At 44.2% G+C, this 26,473-nt stretch overlaps 1 protein-coding gene across 2 annotated transcripts in view; it reads right to left on the bottom strand.

Moving 5' to 3' along the window:
- Window positions 1-26,049, bottom strand: part of GRM4 (glutamate metabotropic receptor 4) — a 388,193-nt gene extending 362,144 nt beyond the window's left edge. Inside the window, exon 1 of one of the 2 annotated variants that reach the window (XM_048498003.1) lies at window positions 25,093-26,049. The gene's annotated coding sequence lies outside the window, so the exon portion shown is untranslated. The remainder of the gene's footprint in view (window positions 1-25,092) is intronic. The other variant, XM_048498005.1, reaches the window with a different exon arrangement.
- Between the last annotated feature and the right edge of the window lie 424 nt (window positions 26,050-26,473).

Genomic DNA, 26,473 nt, shown 5'->3' on the forward strand with positions numbered 1-26,473 from the left:
GGCAAATGCTGTCACGCTTAGCAGGCTAGGAAATAGTGCTGACTGAAGCATTGCCAGGCTGGTATTTTGGTCATACATATTTTACTTACCTTATATGGAAGAGGACTGGGAAGCATGAAATGTCCCCCAAATCTCAACCAACCTTTAATTTGCTTCTTTTGTGACTGTGCAAACTTTGCAGCCACAGAAGGAGCTAAATTGTATTACAGCACCAGGTGATAAAACCTATCACCTATGGTGCAATCCGAGGGCTGGGGGGGGGGGATGTTATCTCCAAGTTATACCACATAAGGACCAGTTACACTGCTCAGCCCCACAACAATTCAACGGAGGCATAGTCCCCTGTGCCAGCATGGCTGTGGGTAGTTCTGGGGGCATGGAGTTAGTTGATTCCATAATTCCATTCAGCCCGGGAATGCCCCCTATCAGAGGTGGAAAATTATGCCTACAAAAAACACAGGGTAGCCTATAAGCACCAACTGTACTAAAAAATCAAGTGCCCTTCTACTTCTGTAACCATGTTCATAAAGGCCAGTGTAATTTAGGATGCTGACCACAGGTGCAACTAATCACCTCCCTCCCCAAAACCCAATCACAGCCCCACAATCCTTTAAAAAAAAACCTCTAGCCAGGATGTCTCACAATTCATGAGAGAGGATGCAAAGCATGGCACACTGTCAAGTCCCTGCCATGCAGGCATGGAACAACAAGGCACTTCGCTGGAAGGAAAAGCACAGACAGGGCACTTAGTACTTCTGAGCAAGCTCTTTGCACTAACATCCAAAGAGGAGCTTAAAATCTACACTCTGTGCATCTCCACCATTTCAGAATACTAACAGCTACCCCCTCTCCGAAGGCAAAATCCATGCACTAACAGGCAAGCATAGGCCTGGGTTCCAAACCTCCTTCTCCATTCCTCTTGCACATGGCTGGGAGCCACTGTGGCCATACCACACCCAAGCCCAGCTGCACTGTGGTTGTGAGGGAGTGCCATGAGCCATGGCCTCCTGGCACCATGGGCCCTCATGCACAAAGAGGAGTGGTCCATCATAGGTGCTCCAGGAGAGATGCCACAAGGAGGGCATCCAAGTTTTCATCTCTGAACTGGGTGGTAAGCTCGTTCCATTGTCCAAGCTTCCCGTCTGGACAGGGTGTTTTGGTGGGGAGGGGTTGAGCCCTCCATTCTAAATGAAGTAGGTTGCCACACAACCTTGAACAGGAACAGAGCCCTGTGCGGCAGTGACTGTGGTGGATGGATCATTAGCAGTCCCTAAGCACTTCAATGCAGAACAGGTAAGCATGGTTCAGATAGCAGCAGTCTGTGCCTCAGGGCAGACTTTTCCTCAGTCTGAGGTCTCAGTTCATCTCCTGGAGTAAAATATTGCACCCACCCAGCCCTTTCAAGTTCCACCTGCAACTCCACCCCACTTAGAAACATGTCATACCAGACAAGGCCTGTTGCCCTGCTTGCCCTGTCCATCACAGCCCAGCCATTGCTAAACAACACCTGGATGGTATGCTAGTGGGGACATTGATGCAACTGTGTTCTCAAAAACCCAGCTATGAACTCTTTCTTGCTGGCCACTCACTAACCAAACCTTTCAGGGAACTCACTACTACAGCTGCACTAGCAGCCAACTCAGGACTGTACTGCCCACATGTGCACACAAACAGTGACCGCTGCAGGCTGTGCTGGGAAGACAGGGAGTGTCACTCACCTGCCTTAGCCATTGGAAAATGCTCCCTTTAGCCTTGTGCTGGACTGCAAGGCTCCAGTGCAGCATAGAAAGAAAAAGAATCATTCCAATATCAGCAACCCAATGCTGGGACATGTTCTTTTCCCGTCCTCCCAACACAGTTGGCAATTCTTTCCCATTTGGGTTCCCCCCTCAAAGAACTGATGAATGGGAGGTCCAGTTTTATAGCCATGAAAGAGGGTATGTTAGAGTCCCGGAAATAAATAATCAAGACTCCATGCGGGCTTACAGATGGGAACAACCACCACTATCCATACAGCCACTTTTCCATTCACATTTCTGCCATTTTGTTAATGATATCAATATTGCAGAAGCCTTAGAGAAAGCCTCAAGCATAAAGTATAGCAAAGGCCCTCATGACATCATTATCACAACCAGCTGCAATCCAACTTTCATCACTTAAATATAGAATGCTTCTTCCTGAAGTTCATCTTCTTACAATATCCTCTCCACTATATTATGAGGAGCACACATTCCCATTGTAAGAGGATGAGGTTTCCCTCCCACCAACTGCTCTGGAAGAATGAGATGGTTGATTCAATAGCAGTCAACAGCTGTTAAGAGACCAGACCGCACATTGACATGAAACTAGGTTTCGACTCCCAGTTCTGTGCTTTCTGATCTAGTAGTATTGCCAGTTCCCCAGTTACTCTGTTTCAGTAGACTCTAATGCCATTCTGCAGTACCTGACTAACAGCCTGCATTATTGATAGCAACATAAAATGTTTTAGCTAATGAGGTAGCGTTGGAACCAGATATATGGCCCCGTAAAACCAGACCACCTTTACACACTTATTTACGCGCCCTGGAAATAGGTGACAGATTCTCCTTTCCTTCTCTTCTGGGAAACACAATCAAGAGAAAGTGCCTGCCTAGACAAAAAAAAAGAGAAAGATTAATTCCGATTAAATAGGAAGCCTAGAAAAAAAAGAGTCCTCCATCTCAGAACAGCATCCTGTATAGCCTACAGTGTGACATACACCCCTTCCTTGCCCACTTGAACAACCCATACACACATACACAATTTCCTCCTGCCAACGCAGACTACACTTTTCCAGTACAAGGCCGCCTCTAACACAGCTTTCTTATTTATTCTGTATGCCAGCCTTGACCCCCTCACACAAACATACTCATTTTCCAGAAGGGTAGCCATTTTAGACTATAGCAGCAAAACTAAACTGCAATCTTGTGGCACTGAAGACTTTATTCCAGCATAAGCTGTCATCCACTTCTCCAGATGTAATGAGTGGCTCCTCAGTAGGCAGGCCTTTTACGCAGGAGGAGTAGAGAAAACAAACCAACAACAGGGTCATGAGACTGTACTTCCCCTATTTCTAGGCCCTCTGACCTGAATCTGAGTCCCTAAACAATAGCTTACTTGGCTTGCACATAGATCCATCTCTTACTCCCTGTGATGACAATGGCCTCAGAATTGTATTCCTCTAGTCCAGCCTTAATCACAGCCCTCCCTAAAACAACCATGGAATCCTACTAAAAAAAGCACAGTTGCGTGCACAGTTAGCCACATAAAAAATCTCTCATCTCCCCTACCAGCCATACCTGTTGGATATGCAAGCCATATGCCTAGATCCAGGCAGGGTTGCTAGTCTGCAGCGGGGGCTCAGAGTTACAACAGATATACAGGTGACAGAGATCAGCTGCCCTGGAGAAAATGGCAGCTTTGGAAAGCATCTTGTATAGCATTATACCTCACTGAAGTCCCTCTCTCCCCAAATCCCACCCCCAATCCTCCAGGAATTTTCCAGCTCAGGGTTGGCAACCCGAGCATGTAAGAAGCAATGTAACGTAAGTCAGGACCACATAACTTGGTACCTAGCAAGTCAGCTCAAAATGTGACACATGATCCTCAAGCCACAACTTGTTTGGTGACTGATATCCCTCTGTTTTTGTCACCCCAGAATGTAGAAAGAAAATGATCATGCTTCTGGGCTACCAGAAGATGCACTCTGTTTCATAGGTCACAAGCTGCACAGGCCTGACATTAACAATGAGACAAAACCTTGATCCAAAATATTTCACAGAGACCTAACTTTCGAGAAAACACTTGAAAGTCAAGCTTAGGATCCAGAAGTGCCCGACGAAGCTACTTTATTACATCATGTACTTGCAAATATTACTGACAAGTGGATGTAAAGGAAGAGCAAAGGCAATATCCAAGGTAAACTCATTTAAAAGCTTCCTTTTCAGACTTATGTTTCAAAAGAAAGGTCATTATTGTTCTCTCTAATTCTCATAACAGAGAGCAAATGCAGAAAGAGATAAAGCAATTGGCCTGCGCAACAAATCAATAGGGGCATGAGAAAAGCCACGTCCGGTCTCTCTGACTCCCGTTCAATTGTCTCACTGCCTGGCCAACAGTGCTTCTAGGAAGCTGTTTTCAGCCTATCTCCATTGCCCTGCTCAAGCGGCAATGCAAGAGTTAATGTTGAACCAAACACATTTGGCTCTGCTTGTTCCTTGAGAGCACGGTGCATGCCATAGACCGCACTCCAACTACTGGGCACAGCAGTAGGTAAATGGCGCTTGGCTGCCAGGAGTAGATGACAGTAGCCTCAAAGTAAGGGAGGTAGAAATGTCAGCTTATGGTTTTTTAACTTCTCTCATTAAACGCTCCGCAAAACGGCCCCCTGAATGCAGTTTTGGTTTCCTCCAGTGTACAGTTCAGTGCTGTTTTCTGCAGACAGTGCAGTAAACAATTCACTGGGAAGTGCATGCAAAATGTTGACAGGCTTTAAATGAAGATCTAGAATCTATGACTGTCTCTGCTTATGCAAGGAGGTAGAGAGCGTACTCGCATTAGCACAGTGCAATCCGTTACAGAGGGAAGCTGCCGCTGCTAAGCTCACATTTGTAAGCTGCATTGTGTTGCAAAGTGGATTATCGTCCAGCATTTGCATCTTTCTAGTGAAACAACACTAGGGAGGGGTACAGCTAAGGAGCTCTTGTTTTTAAATAAATGGAGGAAAGCAACAGGATCTAGGACATGGGATGAAACAATCCTGGTGCCAGCTTTGCCTGTGTGTGTTGTGGAGACTTCAGGCCATCCTTCTATTGGGTGGCTTTCCCTCTCAGAAAAAGATAAGAATAAAACCAATCCATTTGGAAGAGGTAGGGTGAGGATTAAAGGCTCCATTCTTTAGGGTAACAAAGTGCTCTGCTGAAGGTTCCTCTGAAATGCTTTGTGTGCCTTTAACAATTGATAAGTGGTGTTCACAATGAGAAAGACCCTGTACTGAACTGAACTAATGCAGGTGGCTTATTGAAATGACTATTTAAATAAAGAGATTCTTTAGTTGACACCTAAAAAGGTCTTCTTACAGGTGTGAGTTTGTACAGTCAGCATGGAAACAGAATGGCCACTACTACATTCTGTCCCTGCAGAGGACTCCAGAAAGACCCTGAAAGCAAACTGCCAGTGGCTAAGTGGCCTAGGCATGCAGCCGGCTGGTGGCAGTAGTTGTTCACTGAACCCTTCAGTTCTGAAGAGCAAAAGAAGAGTGTTGGTTCTTCTATATTAGTCCCTGGATCCAAATCACAAAACTAAATGTAAGTCTCCTGTCTAGTGGACAAAGTTTTATTCCAGCACATTATTTAAACTTCCATGGACTAGAGCCCACTCCTTCAAATGTTCCGATTAAATCCTCACTACACAAGCATGTCATGTAGGAAGTATGTAAGAAACAACAACAGCAGAGCCCATGTGGCACGAAATACATGTGAGATGTAATTATGGAAAAGCCAAAAATATGTACAGTCACAAAAACAGACACCAGTTAAACTAAGCTAGTTAACATATTAATGCATAGGGAATACTAGGTTACCATACAATGAATAATGCATTTTCAAATCCATTTTCAATGCACTTGGCAATGGAATTTTACGCCATGAAATGGCAAGATCCACTTGCAAACCATCACTAAAGTACATTGAAAGTGGATTGTGCATGCTTTATTCAGCATGTGTGAAAGTGCCCCAAAAGCACAAGGGAGGAAATGAAGCAATTGGAGGAAGACCAGTGCCACAAAACTCTGGTTTCTTTTTCGGTGCTTTGATGATCATGGCTACCCTTCTGTAAATGGTATCACAAAAAAAGAAAGCCATAGTCCTAAATGATCCAAAATTAAATGTAAATGAGAACCTAAGATATTCCATAATATCATTCCCACAGTTAATCAACCACTTCACAGAAGGATCGATAATCAGGGGGAGAAAGCATGTTTTTGTTGATGGTACAATAATTTAAACTGCAGTTTATGAGTGTTAGCAAGGACCAGCAGTAAGCTAAACTGATGCAGATAGTGTGTATAATTATTACACTGGAAAAAAATGCCCCTCATGATAGCAAAACATGTAGATCTATGAGCTGTGTCAATCTCCATGCAGCTTTGGTGCAACTGGAATGCTTACTGGTTTTCTGGTGTGACCAGACACAAATGCAATGGGACTGGCTATTTCAGCTCTGCACCCAGAATGAACGTAGAACACTCCAGTCCTGTCAGCCTACATCAAGGGAGATTAGATGACCTGCTGAGATGGTGTTAACCGCGAGATCTCCCTTCTGGAAGAATCCCTGTGAAGAGGATCACTATAGCCTACAACCCTTACAATCCCATGAGGCTTTCATTGGAGATTGGTTCACTGCAAGTAAGCATTACACTTAGACAAACCACTCATCTCCTTACTGCATGTTATGTCAGAGGGATTGCTAGGAAGGAAGTCTCAGAAGGATAAATGGGAGCTTCGCCGCTGATAAATCACAGTACTACGTCAAACCTTGGATAAATACACATCGGAGTCCCCAGAAAAATATGTACACACATACAGGTACAAACTCCAGAGAGAATTGGAAACAGTGGAAATTAAGAGAAAAGAGGGGGGGGGACCAGCAAGGAATGGAAAGTAGTGATGGTTTCAAAATTTGCTCTGTCACCAGGATTGCTGGAGGCTTGCTTTTTAAAAAAAAATATGTTCAGATTTTAACACCTCTTATTTGCCAAGTTGCATCTGACTTTCCATTAGATGCAGACCCTGATGCCAGACATTCATACAGCAGTCTTATGTCCATAACTTATCCCTGGATAAGAATTCACTGACCCCTTACATAACTGCCATGCTACATCACTAACTTTTTCTGCTTAGGAACAGGGCTGGCCCAGGGATTTTTCATATCCTACAAGAATCCTGTGCGGCAAACATACTCTGTTCCACATATTTTGGCATGTGAGCATGGCTGTGCAGCCCAGTGCTGTTTTTCTTTGTGTGGAGTTAGCTGACATGTTTGGAGCATGCAGGAGAGCACAGCAGTGTACCCCTCCCTCCCTCATGGTGCAGCTGCAACTGGTACCAGCAAGAGAATGATGAGGGTCTAGCCACAGTCCAAGGAGGAGGAGCTTAGCCCAGGTCAGGCCAGCAACCCTATCAACCCTTTTGGCACCCCTGGAAAGCACATGTTCCAGGAAGCTGGCTCAGTGGACAGTCCTGTTTAGTTCCTGGGGGTGAGATGCAGTTGCCTGGGAATTAAGGAAGTCATATCATATCTGACTGAAGGAGAGATTGCACCTGCAGCAGCTATGATTTCAGCACCACGTTTTAGACAAGCTGCAGGCAAAAATGTCAGGGAACATCCAGACAGTTCCGATTTCAGGAACTAACACTGCAATCGTACAGTTACAGACTTCTAAGATAGGCTTACCAGATTGCCCACCACAGCAGGTAATCTCCTACCTCCAACTCCACATCCTCTTCTGCACTCTTCGCTTCAGTGATCGGGGGGGGGGGGGAAGCAGAGGTGGGATCCAACCAGTTCTCACCACTTCTCTAGAAGTGGTTACTAATTTTTTCTGAGTGCTGAAAGGGGTTACTAAAGCAACCTCCCTGCCCAATAGGGACTGGAGGTGCATGTATGCGGCCGCTCCCCTGTTTGAATCCCACCACCATCAGAACCTGTTATTAAAAATTTGGATCCCACCACTGGGTGGAAGTGATGTCACAAGATCATTTCCAGTTCTACTCAGAAGAAAGTTTGTGATGATCTAGGAATTCTGCAGATCTCAACTTTTTTTAACATACACACCAGGTAATTCCTATAGCATCACCATGTCACTTCTGGGTACAACCACAAGTGATGTCATGACTTTACTCTGCCACACATTTTGCCCCCACTGCAGTGAGTAGCCCAGCTGGCAGTCCTATTCTAAATCCATGATCTCAGAAAATTGTAACTCTGTTTAGGACTGCACTGTAAAAAAAACTGTTTTGGTGCTGTTGGTATCTCTTTTCTAGATGCACTGAGTGCTTTAGTCCCAACTGGCCTCTGCAGACCAATCAGAAGGGTATGCTTCCCACTGTGACTGATTTCCCACAGTGATTGAAGAGTGAATGTCCATGGAATCTTCTTTTTTGCAGGAAACCTGCCCATCATCCCAGATGTGAGTTTTGCAGTTCCAGTGGGAGTTTGGGAAGCACATGATACAGATTAAAGTCTGGGAAGTCACTATAAAGTTGTGAGTTCACTTCACTCAAACAGGATGCTTCTCCAGACAGAAAGAGCTGCTGAGACTTACTTTGGCTGCTGTTGCTGCCTTGGAGTGGGGCAGGAAGAGGGGCCAGCTCAGCACTGGCACCCAGCCCAGCATGGACAGGAGCCATTCAGTTGATCATTTGAGCAGGTCACATGGCTGGAGGAGGCAAGGTCATGGCCTTATATGGGCAGGCTGGGCCATTCCCATGCCTCTTCTCACCCGGGCTCCAACAGCTTCTCCCACTGACCCTCCCTCATTGGTCTGAGTTTTTTATTTATTTTATTTATTTATTGTTATATTTCTAAACCGCCCTCCCCCGAAGGGCTCAGGGCGGTGTACAGGTAAATAGGTAGAGCACATTAAAATCGGTAAACCAAATTCAGATAAGCATTAAATAATGGCTCTATATTATTAAAAACCAACCCCATTAAAATGCAGCGTTATAACAACAAATATATCATTGGCGTCCACCTACTAAATCCCCTTGGAGGAAGAAGGAAGGGGAAAGGACGGCATAGTCCATAGATGACATGGAAAGGAGGGCGGGGGAGCCATCAGCGGCTGGCCTCCCCGAAAGCCCGGCGGAACAGCTCTGTCTTGCAGGCCCTGCGAAATCATTAAGATCTCGCAGGGCCCGTGTAGCTGGAGGTAGAGCGTTCCACCAGGCAGGGGCCAGGGCTGTAAAGGCCCTGGCCCGGGTGGAGGCCAGCCGCATCACTGAGGGGCCAGGGATCACCAGTAAGTTGGCCTCTGCTGAACACAGGGGCCGATTTGGGACATATGGGGCAAGGCGGTCCCGCAGGTACGGAGGTCCCAGACCGCTCAAGGCCTTAAAGGTCAATACCAACACCTTGAAAATGATTCGAATTCAACCGGTAACCAGTGCAGGCGGCGCAACACAGGTGAAATATATTCTCTTGGCGGCACCTCTGTGAGCAGACGGGCCGCGTGACATTATGGACCAGTTTTAGTTTCCGAATCAGGACGCAAGGGAAGGCTCTGCATAGAGGTTTGAAAGTTGCAATAGTCTAACCTGGAGGTGACCGTTGCATGGATCACAGTAGCCAGATCCGTTTGAAAGAGGAAGGGGGCCAGCCGCCGGGCTTGATGAAGGTGGAAAAACGCAACCCGGGTGACATGGGCCACCTGGGTCTCCATTGAAAGAGACGAATCCAGGTGGACCCCCAGGTTGTGAACGGAGGAGGCTGGTGCCAATATTATAGCCTCTCCCACAATCCGGGCGGCTGGAAACTCCCCGACCCCTCCCCAACCTAGCTACAGAGGATCTCCTCGGCTCAATTTCTTATGGATCTCATAGTTTCAACCTTGCTCTTGCTTTCTAAACTTCACCCAGCAACCGGGCTTCCAAACAGTGCTTGGAGAGCCAACAGGGGCGAAGACTGCCCTCCATCAACAGAATGAGCTTCGGAGTGTCATCAGCATACAGGTGACAGGTCAGCCCAAAGCTCTGCACCAACTGAGCAAGTGGGGTCGCATATAGATGTTAAATAATATGGGACAGTAGCGCTCCCTGAGGCACAATTCACACTGAAGTGGGCACTTTCGGGAGTGTTTGGTCCCCACACCACAATTTGCTGAGTCCGGGTCCCAGAGAAACGAGGCAATCCACTGGAAGGACAGTGCCCCTCGCACTCCGGAAGCGGCCAGGCGGTGGGTCAGCGTCGCGGGTCGACTGACATCAAACGCCAGTGTGAGGTCTAACAACACCAGCAGCACCGGATCCGGGCCTCGGTCTAGTTGTGTATATCGAGTACGTCTGTGGACGGCGACGAGAATAGGTCTCCGCCGTCCCATGCCCAGCACGGAAGCCGGACCGGAAGGGATCAAAAGCCGATGTATCCTCCAGGAAGCCCTGAAGCTGCTCCAACATCATTCTCTCAATTACCTTCCTGCAGAAACGAAAAGATTCGAAACGGGGCGGTAATTGGCCAGACTACCTAGGATCTAAGGATGGTCTTTTCAAGAGTGGGCGGACCACTGCCTCCTTCAACCCACCCGGAAAAACTCCTTGCTCAAGGGAGCTATTGATGATGTTCAACAGGTGGGGTCGTAACTCCGCCCGGCATGTTTTAACAAGCCAGGAGGGGCACGGATCCAGAGGACAGGTAGTAGGTCTAACAGCAGCCAGGACCCTGTCAACAGCAGCTTCAGAGAGCAGGGAGAACTGGACCAGACAAGGGCCAGAAGACGGCAAGGGAGCCTCCAGTTCACTTATTGTCTCTAAGGTGGAAGGAAGGTCTTGCCGGAGTGACGCGACTTTATCTGCGAAAAAGCTCATGAATGCCTCACAGCTAGTAGCCAATTGCTGGTTTGTAGAGCCCTCAGTCAATGAGGTGAGTGACCGAATGATACGGAATAATTGTGCTGGGCAAGAGCTAGCAGATGCAAGAGAGGAGGAGAAGAATGTCCTCTTCGCCTCCTTCGTTGCCATCTCATAGGCCTTCATAAACGTCCTATAAGATGTTCACAAGGCCTCACACGAGATTTCCTCCACACCCGCCTCTAGCCGCCTGGAGCTCCCGTTGCTTACAAGGAAATGTGAAGCTCCTCAGTGTACCGCGAGCCAGTTTGGATCAAAGGCGCAGAGGGCTGGGAGCAACAACCTCAATGGCATCGGAAAGACGGGAATTCCAGTCTTTCACCTGCCCATCGAGGGTGCCGGTAGGTTCAGGGTACCGCAGAGCATCCAGGAATCCAGAAGGATCCATAAGTCTCCGCGGGCGGGCATAAATCCGCCCGTCGCCTAGACAGGGATGGCATGGCACGTCCACCCGAACCTTCAGGGCAAAATGGTCAGACCATGGCACTCTGTCAACAGAGGATATGACCATATCAATTCCTGACCCAAAGACCAGGTCAAGTGTATGCCCAGCCTCATGAGTGGGGCCAGAACTTACCAAGGAGAGGCCCAGCGTCGCCATGGATGATACCAGGTCCGCAGGCACTACACTCTCATTACATGGGTAAACACCGTGACCCAGGCTAAAATTCAGAGTCAAAAGCATTGGAGACTTCACTATGATTGCGAGAATTTAAGGTAGGATTCTGAACAGCCAGACATGAAATATTTGAGTCAACTTAGGGTCCACTTTTTGTAAACTTCAGCAGCAAGCCTAGCAAACAGCTCTATCATCAAATATTTAATGAACTGCAATAAAAATGGTGAACAATAAAAATGAACACTAAGAAAAGTAGAGTTTGGTTAAATATTAATTAAACTATTCTACTGCTGCAGATTGCAGAACACCCTTTTGGGAAACTAGTGAAAAGGAAAAGATTGTGCTCTGTTCTTCACATTAAATAACTGTGACAATTGACAAAATACAGCCAGCTGTTAAGACTCCAGTTCCATTTCATTTGGGGGTAAAGGCTTGGGGGATACTAAGGAAATGTGAGTTCTATTGCTAGAATCTGTATAAATTCACGGAGCAGAGAGACAGTTTAATTTATTAGAATTAATGAGAGTTTTGTCATTGACTTCAGTGGGCAATGTGTCACTCCCCAGATTACCATGTTCATTGAACTTTTCAGTGGGACTAGTTGATTCACATGGTTCAATTGTGTTTTTGACGCACACAGTGTTTACAACAACAATTCTGCAGTCTTCAGTAATCTGACCTAGATGACAGGCCTGAGCTCCTAAAATCTGATACGACTGGCTCAATAAGGACAAATGGGACATGGCCTACAATTATCTGAAACCATGTGTTTTACATAAACCATTATCCATCCTGTTGATTTTATTATGGTTGCTACCCTTGCAGAGATTTATCTGAAGGAAGTAATCGTTAGCCAATCTACACATTAGCCTTGATTACTATTCTTTCTGTAAGCCAAGCTGAGTGCTAGAGAAGATTGCTTGATGGCAAAGCTAGAGTAAAAAATATAAACTACTTTGCCTGTGCAAACGTCATAGGAGAAGAATTATCTGTGCACTCACAGAATGCACAATGCAATTGATAACGAGAGTTGTTGGCTATTTAAGAGTTACAAAATAAGGTACTAATTTTGACTGGCCCTAGCAAAACAAAAAGGAGATTTGTGGCATGCTAGATACTAACATGATTTAACAAAACTTACAAGGTTTATTGTAGCATAAAGTTTTGTAGGCAAAAGACCATAAGATGCATGAAGTGAAACCTTAGTGGGAGGACAGGGAAAAAATGTGAACCAATGGGGGCTAGACCCATGAGTACAAGAGAATCAGTGAATACAAGTGAGGCCATGACTCACCCAGTGCTGCAGTTAGTGGTACAGGAGGCAGTGAGGTAGAGAAAGACAGCATGACCAGTTGCTGGGTTGCATGATGCTCTCAATTCAGTCAGGTCAGGGTGGACCAGCGTTACCTCAGCCCACCACATCAGGCTGTGCAAGGCAAGCACACAGGGGGCAAGGCTGAGAGCTGTGAGGCTATTTCAGGTGGGCCCACACACAGCTCTGATCCTGCCTTCCTCGAAGAGATAATCACTTGCCCACCTACCCTCTGTTTTTTAATCTTTTTGGTTATATGTTTTTACTGTGTTCTTTGTTTTTGCTTCGCTTTCTGTCACAGCTTGTGAGTTGGGCATTGGAATGGATTCTTTTGGGGGAGACTGTGCTTGCCTGCCTCCCCATTATGTTCTGCCCAACGAAGAATGGTGTTCATGTCTTTGTCTTCTCCTTGCCTCACCGCATTCCCTCCTCAAACTGCAAGAGGTATTTTGAGTTTTTATTACTGGGACAAGTTGAACCTATACAAAAGAGATGGGTTTTACTTGAAGAAAAAGGGATCCCATTGCTGACACTTAAAATCAAAACAGTAGCAAAGAAGCTTCTTTACTGTCAGTGGGAAATCTGTCAGGAGCTGGGGAACCTGTGTTTTTGAACAGCTTAATCCAAGGGAATAATAATGCAAATGATCACGGTAACATTAGTAGGAGCACAACATGATAGAAAGTAAAAACCAAAGGGATGCAGTCATCTCAGCATATAAGCTCTAAAGGGAGGACAGCGAAGGGACATGTTGGAAAAAATGTTGCATTGTGTATCAAAGCAGGGCTCCAGACCTGGTAAGAAGTGTAGAGATTGTTACATCCATTGGGAACAGTGATCACAGTGCTATTGAGTTCAGCATTCTTGTCAGTGGACAGTTGCCCCTAAAGTCCAGAAATGTAACATTTGATTTCAAAACAGTGAACTTGACAAAACGAGATGAACAGTTTAAAGGAAGCTGAAAGGGCAACACAAGAGAGTCAGATCCCTAAAGGAAGCTTGGAAGCTATCTGAAACGATACTAATTAAAGCCAGAATAGAATGCATTCCCCAGGTTAGGAAAGACACTGCCAAATGCCTGCAGGATTAACAATCCAAGTCAAGGAAGCCATAAAAAGTACAATGAAATGAAACTATAGGTAGAATAGTGCCTAGCAAAATAAGTGTGAGTTAATAATTAGACATGTAAAAAGAGAATTGAAGACAAAGCATTTCTTTAAATATATGCAGAGTAAGAACCAGTCAGAGAAGCAGCTGAGCCTTCAGAAGACCAAAGAATAAAATATTGCTTAGGGACAATGGGGAGAAGCAAAATGAATTCTTTGCATCTGTGTTTACTGTGGAAGGATGGGGCTTGTCTCTAGGCTCACAACCACTATTTTCAGGAAGGGATTATGAAGAACTAAACCAAACTGAGGAGATAAGAGATGAAGTTTTAGACTTATTGGGGAAATCAAAAACTAACAAGTCTTAGGGAAATTTGGTGATCTACTAACTTGTATGTAACCTACCCTGTTTCCCCGAATATAAGACATCCCCTGAAAATAAGACGTAGTAGAGGTTTTGCTGAAGTGCAAAATATAAGGCATCCCCCGAAAGTAAGACGTACCAAAGTTTTTGTTTGGAAGCATGCCCGACGAACAGAATACAGAAAAATAAGACATCCCATGAAAATAAGACATAGCACATCTTTGAGAGCAAAAATTAATATAAGACACTGTCTTATTTTCGGGGAAACACGGTATCACTAAAATCAGTCTCTGTACCAGACATCTGGAGAATAGAAGATGTTATACCAGTTTTTTAAAAGTGGTCCAGAGATGGGAGGAAAGAGACCCTGGGGATGTATTGGATGATGAAAATGTAAATCTAGCATGCCACAATAGGTAAATTCTATGCTGGGGATTATTAGGAATTAGATTGAGAATAAAAAAGCAAATATTATAATGCCCTTTATAGATCTATAGTGAGGCCTCATTTGGAATATTGTGTGCAGCTCTGATCACTGTATCTCAAAAAGGACACTAGAGAACTGGAAAAATCACAGAAGAGAACAAACAAGATGATTAAATGATTGGAACACCTTTCCTATGAGGAAAGGGTGGTAAGTCTGGGTCTTTTCAGTTTAGGAAACAGATTACTAAAAGAGGACATAAGAAATGTTTATAATATCAGGCACAAGGTAGACAGAATGGACAGAGAACTTTTTCTCCTTTTCCCTCAATACTAAAACTTGAAGACATCCAATGAAGTTAATAAGTAGAAGCTTCAGGATGGACAAAAGAAAATAATTTGTGATTAAAATGTTGTGTTTGCAGTCAGAGGGTGCAGTGATGACCACAGGAACAAATTACTTTAAAGGGCGATTAGACAGATTCATGGAGGATACCTCTATCAGAGGCTACTAGCTGTGGTGACTAAAGGGACCCTCCACATTCAGAGGCAGTAAAGCACTGAATACCAGTGCAAGGAGGCAACATCAGAGAAACCCCTCAATGTCTATGCCCTATAGTTGGCTCTCCAAGGTAACTGGTTGTCCCCTGTATAAAATAGGATGCTGTGGACTAGAGCCCCTACATGGTGTAGTGGTTAAGAACAGGTGGACTCTAATTTGGAGAGCCAAGTTTGATTCCCTAGGAAGCAATGTCCGTTGAATGTTACAAGCAGTCGGCCCCAGCTCCTTGCCAGGGAATTGCTGTTACTGTTGCCATGTTCCCACCGGGCGCACCCCACACCATTCCAGAGGGAGAGAGTTCCAAATGTTTTTGTTGGGGTACCACTGCCACTGGCCCCTGTGTTGCACCGGCCCCTGCCACGAACCCCCACCGTCGGCCAAGCTCCTCCTGGAACAAGCTGAATGATATTTCAGAGGCTCAAATGGTATTTCAGAGGCTTGAGAACCTCTGTATGTAAATCTACCCAGGCTGATACTGTCTGAAGACTTTGGTGGGCTTCACCCAGGGGATCTCTGCCATCATCCCCCCCAGGCAGGTGTTGTCGTCGCTGTCGTCAGGGGGCCACTGCCACTGTCCCCCCTCACCCAGAATATCCAAAAGCCCTCTCAGCAATAACCAGCCCAAGAGTCCTGCCGCTCGAGCCGCCACCTGCCAGAACAAAAATCGGCTGGCGCTGTCTCTCGCATAGGGTATGTCGACTCATTGCGACCCAAACCAACTGCAGCTATAGTTCCAAATTCTTATAGTCCAGCAGGATGCTAAAAAATCCCTAAAAATTACTAAATGCTGGAGCTCTGCAAACACCCCTCCATGCACCATCTTAGCTTTTCAGTTAATAAGAATTTAAATCTCTCAATTTATGCACTAATATGCTGGTGTATTTTATCTGATTGTACAATAGTTTACTGATTGTTAGCCCCCCTGATCCTGACTTCAGTCAGGAAAGGGCATGGTAAAAATCAAATCAAATCAATCAATAAATAGCACGTAGATTGAGATTGTGGTTATGCAGGCCATGTATGACAACCTTAACCTTAAATAAGGCCCATGAAGCTCGAAGAGTATCTAGGTCAGTGGTTCTCAACCTGGGAATCGGGACTCCTTTGAGGGTCGAACGATCATTTCATAGGGGTTGCCTAAGACTCTCTGCAGTCATCAGTGTTCTCCATCTGTAAAATGGACAAATGTTAGGGTTGGGGGTCACCACAACATGAGGAACTGTATTAAAGGGTCACGACATTAGGAAGGTTGAGAGCCGCTGATCTAGGTCAAAGCATGAGAAAGGTATTGAAGCTATAGAAGATGAAAGGCCTCAAATGGCTCTGAGTACTGACTGGAACACATTATCTCACTCACAACTGCTGACCCTTCTTGCTCTTGTTCAGAGTCACTAATGAGCTGGTCTGGTGACCTTTGCCTGGCTGTCAGTTCTGCTTCAGGCAGGCTCTCCCCTGTTGAGCCTTCTGGACTCAACCTGCCCATCCTACCCTGTGAGTTCCATTATGTTTAAAAAAAAAAAGCTTCATAATGAATGGCCTGGATCCAAAGAGCTTTCACAGAACAGGAAGTGAGTTAAAATACCATTTGGTAGCTATACCTGAATGCTCCACTGTACAAACAAATATATCTATAAATAGAAACCAAGGGGGGAGTGTTACAGCTCCTCTCCTAACATCTAGTTTCCTACATGGAAGAAATTTTAATATGAAAAACCATTTTATCTTATGGCGCTTAATCCCATCTCAAGTAAGTCTTTGGATCCTTTCAATATCATACCACAAGCAGAAAGGAGCTACATCTGGGGGTAAAGTGTCTTTAAAGCAAATAACTCCAAAAAAGCAATCCAAATCAAGATGCACACTGCAAGGCAAAAAAGGAAATTTCAGCATGAACCATATATTCAAGGGCTCAGACATACTTTTGTAACACTCGAGCCATTTTTTATTTATCAGTAGCTTAGCTTCATTCAGAAGATTACTACTACAGAACTATAGTTCAGACATTGGGAGAAAATACTAAGTGCAGCCAAGTCCATCCAGCCAGTGCTCTGTTGACTTGATTACATCAGCATCTGTGGCATAAAGGAAGCTACCATAAAATGATTTGGCCTCTCCTCTTGCATTGGTTCTCTACCCCTGACCCTTTTCACATCAGTTACTTGGTTATTATTAGCCCTTTGAATGAGTACACCCATAAATGGGTAAATTCTTTGTGTTGCTGTTCTCAAAGAAGAGTGCCATCAATCAAGCACTAGCCAAGTTTCACTTGCAGCATCTTTAATCCTTGTGTTTATGTACTAGCCTGAAAACTCTCTGGTGGGTTATTCAAGTGTCAGGTAGAGTTGCGGCATGACTTTGATATGTTAATGGGATGATCTGGGAGTTAGAAAGAGGGAAGAAATATTGTGCCTCAGTGTCTGACTTGACAGTGTCACTTTGCAAACCTCATACCACAACCACAACTCTTCCAAAGCATCTCCTGTTTCCAGCTACAGCCACAAGACAAACCAAAGGCTGCCTTTGTACCAGTCATCTTTAAACTAAATACTCAGCGACCTTGGAGGAATTTTCATAGCTACTGCGAAGGCATATAGACCACTGTACAAATGTGCGTTCCTGCTAATAAAAATCCAAACAAAATCACCTCTGTTCTTTGGCTGATTTGGGTTGCTGTAAGGAGACTGCTAAAAATAATGAAAATTACAGTCTTCAACAAAGCTTCATTAATAGCTGCTATTCTAACGTACTGCTGTCTGATTTTCACAGTTGCACAAGGCAAGAGAAAGAGGAAGAAAAATGAGAAATGCTTCAGCAAATAATAAGATGGGGCTTCTCCAACCAGAAGAGTTAGTAAACTTTCCCATCATAGAGGATTGTCCAGGGGCATTTATATGCACTGTTTCATTTTCCACCAGTCACTGCACTGAAAGCTTTCTTTATAGTATATAAATATAAGTAGGTCCTGTTTACTTTTGTTGTTCCACTGTCTGCTCTTGGACTATTAATTTTTCTTGAACTCTGTGAAAGAATGCTGATTGTCAGAGGCACCATTCACACCCCCTCTGCATATGCAAGAGCATTCAACTTGTAGGGGAGGCAAACATTTTGCTTGTTCTGTGCAGAATGCAGGCATGAGGATTGGAGGTTATGTGACACATATACATCAGGGGAGAGAAACAAACATTTTGCTATTATTTTCTCTGAATGCAACTGAGCCACTGCATATTGAGGGAGTAGAAGGAAATGATTTCCCCCTTCCATTAAAGTCAGGATCTTTCAGCATGAGAAATGTGTGTTAAAGAAAAGTCTGAGATTTCTCTAACTGAGAGATTACAGAAGACCAAATATCTGAGCATCTTACTATCTTTAATTTTGTCCAAAACAGCTGTGGTAGATATAATTTGGATAACGGCTGTAGTGCTTGTGTGGAAAAACAAAGACTCGGGGCCCTTCCACACATGCAGAATAATGCACTTTCAATACACTTTGCAGCTGGATTTTACTGTGCAAAATAGCAAAATCCTCTTGCAAACAATGCTGAAAGTGGATTGAAAGTGCATTATTCTGCATGTGCGGAAGGGCCCTCTTTCTTAAATCAACTAAGTTGTTTCTTGATTATGCACTAGTTAACCCATTTCTGAAATTCCTCTCTGAGGATCAGGAGAGTCTGGCAAGAAAAATGTGCTACAGAACCAGACATAATGGCAACAACACAGAATTGGATAAAATCACCTCTCTCTCTTCCTCCTCTGCTGATGCAAACCATGTGCACATGAAGGAGGAATAGGTGACTTTACTTGATTTCCTGTTGTTAGTGCATCCCCCATCCTGAGGCAGATTTTGCTTATGATGCTCTCCTGATCCTTGAAGAAGAGGTTCAAAACATGCAGAAGACTACAAGAGGAAAGGTGGGGAAAGATTAGCTCTGCAAACTCATACCATGAACATTTCCAATGGATCCAACCCATTTGTTTGCATTGGAAGCCCTCCAAGTACAGCAAAGTGAGAATGGGTATTTTTACCTTCCCTTCAAGCCACTAACCCTCCTCAAATTTCAAAAGTCAGTGGATACTCATCAACTGTGTGGGTGCAAGATGAAGAAAGGATCTGCAGTACTAGGTGGAATCAGCAAAAATTGCTTCCTTCCTTCACCAATGGAAGTCCCATTCTGATGTCATAAATGCTGTTATGCTGGCAGAACAGGAGTTGCAGTGGCATAGTGGAGGAACTGGGTTTGATTCCCCACTCTTCCGCCTGAGCTGTGGAGACTTATCTGGGGAATTCAGATTAGCCTGTACACTCCAACACATGCCAGCTGGGTGACCTTGGGCTAGTCACAGTTCTTCTGAGCTCTCTCAGCGCCACCTACCTCACAGGGTGTTTGTTGTGAGCGGGAAAGGGAAAGGAATTTGTAAGCCCCTTTGAGTCTCCTATAGGAGAGAAAGGGAGGATATAAATCCAAATCTTCTTCTTCTTTGATTCCAATCAATTGTAACCATCTACCTAACTGAATAGAAAGCAGAAGACAGCACTGTTTTGCTTGACAGGTAAAAGGGGCAGTGGTGGGATTTAGCAGGTTCGCACCACTTCGGCAGAACCGGTTGTTAAAATGGTGCTTGTAAACAACCAGTTGTTAAATTATTTGAATCTCACCACTGAAAGGGGGACTCAAGAAATGACTGGACCATCTATTTGTTTAACTGCTCATAGTCATTTGCTGGAAAAAGGCACTCGAAGCTACATACAAGAAAAATTTAAAAAAAGTAAAGGTAAAGTTTCCCCTTCAGTCATGTCCGACCCTGGGGTACCACTGCGAGCAGTGATTTCATAGACAAGCCATTTTTGTGGGGTAGTTTGCCATTGCTTTCCCTGGCTATTCTTTACCCCCTAGCTATGAGCTAGGTACTCATTTACCGACCAAGGAATGGATGGATGGCTGAGTTGACCATGAGCCAGCTGCCAGGATATCTGACCCACAGGGGGGGCTCGAGACTCCCTGACTCAATGGTAGAGTGGCAGTGAAAGCACTCTCCCAACCACTCATGCCAATACCTGGCTCCTACTTTTAAAAATCAAAAACATGCTCATAATTCCTTAACTGTAATTGGTGTTCACATTTTGAAAAAAAATAGCTTTAAAGATTTCATATGGATTATGAAAACTCATTTGGTGCTTCACTTTCATTGAAGTTACCCATTTAACCCCAAAACAAAATCTCTTCCACCTCCCACAATAGTAAGGTGCCATTCTGTAGAAGAACAGGGGTGGAATGATTCATCTTGCATCTTGGAAATCTATATGACGTGGGAAGGAACCCTACTCTATTTCACAGCAGAGTAAATGGAGGCATGAAGCTACCGAAGATAGCAGCAATGCACACTGGAGGTTACATTCACATATGCAAAATCTCCCATACGCACATCACTTCAGTACAGCAAATTGCATGCACCCTATGTGTACACATTTCTTCCCTAAGAATGAACATGTTTTAGTGTCATTGTCTATATTTGATGCAGAAACCTGCCTCAAATGGAGCCTTCTGGCTGTGTACCCATGGCAAAATATATACAGAGATTAAGTGACATGCACATATGAAAAGGTTAATGTGGCCCTCGAACCATTATAGCCTCCTTAAAACATGGAATAGATTCCAGATGTCTTACTTTTCTGCCTACGACCTAAACCAAAAAGCTGCCATCTCTTTTTGTATTCTTTTTTTCAACCCAAAAATCAGAGCCTGCCAATAAAGTGATTAAAATCCATTAATTCTAACCTCTTGATTTCCCAGGCTGATAGCTCAAATGGGCAGAGCTACCACCTCCCTTCTGTTGCTTTGGCCATTGTGAATTGTGCCAGTGTCTCCCCCCGTCCCGCCAACCCTTTAAATTAGCCTGGGTTTTTTGCCACCTGCATTAATCCTTGGAAACGCAAGGGCAATCTTATCACAGCATAATATTCCAGTTAACTTACACTAGGTTTCCCCCCCTACCCCACCCCACCCACTTGAGAGGTTATTACAAGGAACTTTGTAAGAAAAATCCACAATGAAAGCAAAGACTGTTTTAAGCACAGCAAAACAAAACTGAAGGGGAGTTGATTTTTAAACTGCCTTGTGAAAAACAAAGCTCATGTATTCAACAGCCACATGTTTGCTTTTTCAAAAAAAAAGTCCTCTTTAGTCCTCTTCCGATGAATGGATTTTTTAGTAGTAAGTCAACATGCCAAATATTTAGAAGTGATTAAAATACCTAGCTGAATAAGTATGGTTAGTACTATAAACTCATATATAATCATGACTCAATTAAAAGACAGTTAACTGTGATCACCACTAGATGTGGTCCAGTTAATGTCAGTTATCTCCCAACGCTCCTAATACTGTTCTCTCTTATGAAAGCTCAGGGCCACAGGAGGGTGCTTGTTACTAATCATAAGGTTGGCAATTAATAATAATTAACTTCACAGTGCAGAATTTTTTTAAAGAGGAACACTTTCATCACTCACAGCATGGTCTGCTCCACTGGAGCTAGGTGGTTACCAAAGAGTTTAGCTCAGAACTCCAGTGCCTTGGAAGGAAAGAATTATACAATGGTGGTGTTGATCACCCTCTCACTGTCTCGGACTACTCTGCAAAAGATTTCCTGCCAGCTTTCTAAATCAAATCAGGTTTATAGCACATTGGAAATGAAAAGCCATGAGAACTAGGGAATCATAATAGGCAGATCATAGGATTTCACAATGAGAATGACAAGCAGAAAGACAGTTCAGGTATCAGATTTGTACCAGCAGAGAACATGCGCTCATAAAGGAAGGAAGGAAGGAAGGAAGGAAGGAAGGAAGGAAGGAAGGAAGCCTTAATTTCTGCTCTTGCCCAATGCAATGAAATCTTTAAATGAATGTTTGATAGCCTCTTGCTAAATAGGGCAACACAATATCCAAATGCCACTGTACAGAATCAGGTACCCAGGATTTTTAATCTGAGCTTTTCTTTCCTTTCTGTATATCTATGAACCATAATATCAACATGCTGGATGCCTGGCACCCTTTCTTTTCCAGCTAGCTGTTAGTGCTGGGAAGTAGACAAAAATTTCTGTGAAGTATATTCTGATGTTCCCAGAGTGTTTTCTTACTAGGCCATGAAGCATTGGGCATATACATGTAAAGTCATTAATTTCAGAGATTACTTTCATATTGCTACAAGATAATGATAGGCAAAAAGAGATTGAATGATCAAAGCAGCCATAAGCATGCTCAGGTGGCCCAAAAAGAAATTATACAGTTGGAAATGGGAACAGGCAAGGAGTAACAATTTAAAAATAGACATTTATTTTTCAATGTGTTCCACTGAAATATTTGAATAAAGGTTTGAAAGAAGAATGTTGGGGAGCCACTTAGTGGAAAAGTTAAAAGGCTGTGCACCTTTCTGGTGCCCAGCGGCAATGGTTTGGGGCTTTTCCAGGGGTAAACAGGCCAAGAATACGTTTCTGGTTGCTTTTCAGTTCAACAGTGACCAGAAGCCATCCATGAAATGCTATTTAAAAAGTGTCGTGTCAGTAAATATTGTCAAAGGTTGATGGGAGCTTTAAAATACTGGACTTATATTAAATATGGTACATCTCATAATTTTAGCATTTATAACTCATTTCAAGAATGGATTCATGCTTAAAACCAATTTTAGAACAAAAGGACTTATAAAAAATTTTCAGATGAGGCTTTCTGGTACTTTCCTCACATATTTCTCAGAATGTTGATCCCTACACAATATAAGAATGTAGGGACAAGACTGGCCATAGAATAGACACAGATGTATTTGAATGATAACACTCGTTCCCTGAATTCTTCAGAGATGAACAACAGAGGTGAGCTTAAGCTTATCTACTTTCCCTTGAAAACTGGTTTAATATATCTGGGGTTTTATTTCTTAGCTTTAGGTGAGGAGAGATGGAAATTAATAAGCAGAACATACAGTCATGATACTGTATAGCCCCTTTTATTCATGGCTGGTGCCTAGGATAATCAATTATGACATGAAGTTTTCTATTTGCTTCAGTGCGACCAGGTAAATCCTCTTCAACCCAGAGCCAAAGGGGAGTCAACAATTGCAGTGACTCATACTTGAGTCTTATAAGTGCTGAGATAATCAAATTGATAGTGGTGGTTTTCTGAGAGGAACTGGCTCCCCACCAGGTCTGAAATGGGCATGACAAACTTATTACAGCAAAACAAATGAGTGTGGGAGCTTTAATTCAGAGGGGACTAGATATAGTAGGTTTTGGTTTTATAGCCCATCAAGTTTCCTTTTATGCAGAAATCCAAGATATATATTTTATGGAAGCCCTGAGCTATCCCAAAGGAAAAATACACAAGATTATGCTTGACTACACTGTATGGGCAAAGCTTTAGTCTGGTGTTCTGAACAGCATCACTTTTCCTTAGCTTATTTAAAATGGAAAGGAGGTTGGGAAGATGGTCTGGTCTTTATGCCCCTATCTCAAAATGCCACCAAGCTGAGAGGCTTTTTTCACTAATTCACACTCAATTTGCAACGCACAGTTAGACTGACCAACTATAGGCAGCTGTTATTTACTGCCTGCAGTGAAAACACAGACCTTTGCCTTATGCTGCTGCTGAAGCCAGAGACAATCAGAAGTTAGTCACTCCTATCTTCTCATTGCCAAATAGTATGTCCATCTCCCCCTTGAAAGAAGGTAGGATTTCAGAAATCTCTGCTCAGAAATGCAAACTTCAAAATCAAATTATAGGTACCTTGGTTAGCTCCAAGCATTGGTTGTTATTGTCTGTAACTATTTAGCATTAGAGATAAAATTTTGTGGCCTCAGGGTGTTCTTTCTTCTGCAGAGGATATTAAAAATGCATCCCCTCCCCAAACAGATGAATTCGTTCCTGAGCCAGATGGTCAGGAGTTAAGCAAATCATTTTGTAGTTCATCCTTGGACGCAAAAAGCAGAAGGTTCATAGTCCAGAAATGTGTGAGAACATATCATTGAGGCAGCAAAACAGCAGAACTGTATTTCCTAATTCCAGAGGCAGCATACAGTAAAAGAGGCACAGCGAGACAGCTGATCTAAAGGAAGATGAACAGAGCACCAAGGGAGGGGGATAGACCACATTGCTCTTGGGTTTGCAGCTGAAACCTATTAATGAAATTAGCTGAGGATGGAAATAACCCACTGGGAAACCTAAACCATCTTCAGAAAGCATGGCACAGCACTAGATCACTCGAGCACTGTCTGGATCTCTTCTAACAATCTTTTTCCCCCCCCCCCCCCCCCATCACATTTCATTCGCTCACCCAACAGCAAAGAGGAAACATCACTTTCAGCTTTGCTGGCTTCATTTTCCCATGCTTAGAAGCTTTCCTGCTGCAGCCTAAATTGATGCAGTCTTTCTCCTCAACAACATTAAAACCAGTGTTTCCAACAAAATAACAGCTAAACATTCTGTGCAGGTGCTTTATAGAAACATACGGAGAAACTGCCAAGCTGGCCACTCATGGTGTAATACCTCAGCTTTTGCTGCAGCTCTGCCTCTCACCTCCATGATATCTAAATGCTGTTATATTGACCACAGTATAAAGGGAATGTTTTCCCACCTCTCCCCTCACTGTTCGGCCCTGCAGTCGCAATGATTCATTACCAGCCATTAGCAGGACCCTTGTGCTCATCCTTCATAGCCCATCCAATTCCTCCTCTTCCCCCCCCCCCCACGGCAGTGCCGATATGTCCATTAGCATATTCTCACAGCAAAGTTCCTTGCATGTGGTGAGTTCTTCTATCGCTGCAAGAAGTAATAAAGCCAGGACAATAGCAAGCTACAGACACAGGCAAATGCAGAACTACACGCCCCTTGTTAACTGCAATCTTGGTGGTCTGCCCCCCTCCAAGAGAAAGCATTTTCCTTCCTGCAATACAGGATGATCACCTGCTTTTCAAGTGTGCACTTTTACTGGGAAAAATATGGGGGGGGGGGGACAACTCCCAGTCCAGGCAAAGAGAGCAAACCCCTCCAAACCCCATTCACCAGTGTCAAGGCAAATTGGAAAACTCACCCTCAGAGCCCTGGCGAAGTTGGGCGAAATTCTCCCATCCCAGCGTTTTAAAAATCCGTGTCTCCCTGCTCCCTGCAAGCCTCACTTTCCTGAGAATCTCAGCGTGAAGCTATTCCCAGCACTTGTGGTGTTAAACTCCGTAGGGTTTGTTCTTTAAAAAAAAGAAAGAAAGAAAAAGCTCTCCCTTGCTTTCTGCCTAATAGCCAAGTGGATCACAGTTGTACTAGTCTCTTCCTTCTCTCCGAAATCAGGATGGGTGTGGGTCTTGCATAGTTTAGAAGACAGGTCAGAGTGGTGATTCTTTTTCTTTCACCTAAGCATAGCCAGAAGGCTTGCGATTTCCTTCTCCTATATGGTATTCGGCAAGCCCTTTCTGTGGCTACAGCATATTTCCTGCCTCCCTCCTCCACCTCCGGATAATTAATGAAGATTGTACGATCTAACCAGACTATCTGGAGGTGGGGGATTGAGTCGCCCCTCCCCCGACGAACGCACACGCTTGCTTCTCTCGAAGTGCCTTAGCGAAGCAAGGCTGGTCCCAAGGAGCTGTCCGCTTGGAATGGTGCTGAAAGAGTCACTGGTTCCAGAGGCGGTCGCTAGGAAGCTCGCGAGGTGGGGGGGACGAAGAGTCTTTTATCGTCCTCGGATCGTGCTGAAGAAAAGCTGGATTCCAAAGCCAACGGAGCTGAAACGAGCTTCGCAGTACACACCATCCAGCTGCCTTTTCAATTTCAAAGAAATCCCCAAAATTAACGCAACAGAAGTCCTGCTAGGAGAGAGTGAATGTGTGGTGCTGGGTGAAGCGGAATCCTCCTTGTCAACTCACTGGTGATAGAAAAGTCCCTAAAAGATACCCTCTTGTTCTTTCAGCCTTCAGGAGTATCAGCAGGAAGAGAATGGTCCTTTCTCAGAAAGATATATTCAGATGGGAGACGAGTAACAGTGGGGAAATCTACGGTCACGCTAAACTAAATTCAGTCTGATAACATCTGCTGAACAGCATGCACAGAAGCTGGAAAGGAGGGAGGCTTGGAAGTTTTGCATTAGGAGCTGCTGCTTCTCCCAGCCTTTTAAAGTAGTAGCACACCTTGGTATTGTGGGAGCTGGAGAGAAAACAAAATCCAAGAGATGCATGCTTTTCTGTATAAGGCAGGTCTTTCTTACAGGCATACACTCTAATGCAAAGCAAAATGTAACCATAACTTTTAAATTCTGAAATGTACACACAAGCACTGAACTATACACATGTACACACACGATGAAGAGACACTCCTCCACATACTTCTGAAAATGGACTTTTTAAATGCAAAGCTTAGAGCTATAGTAGGAAGCAGCATGAATATTGAGATCGGGTATTACATAAGATTAGAGGAATGTATTT

Source organism: Sphaerodactylus townsendi, linkage group LG05, assembly GCF_021028975.2.
Source record: "Sphaerodactylus townsendi isolate TG3544 linkage group LG05, MPM_Stown_v2.3, whole genome shotgun sequence".
NCBI lineage: Eukaryota > Metazoa > Chordata > Lepidosauria > Squamata > Sphaerodactylidae > Sphaerodactylus > Sphaerodactylus townsendi.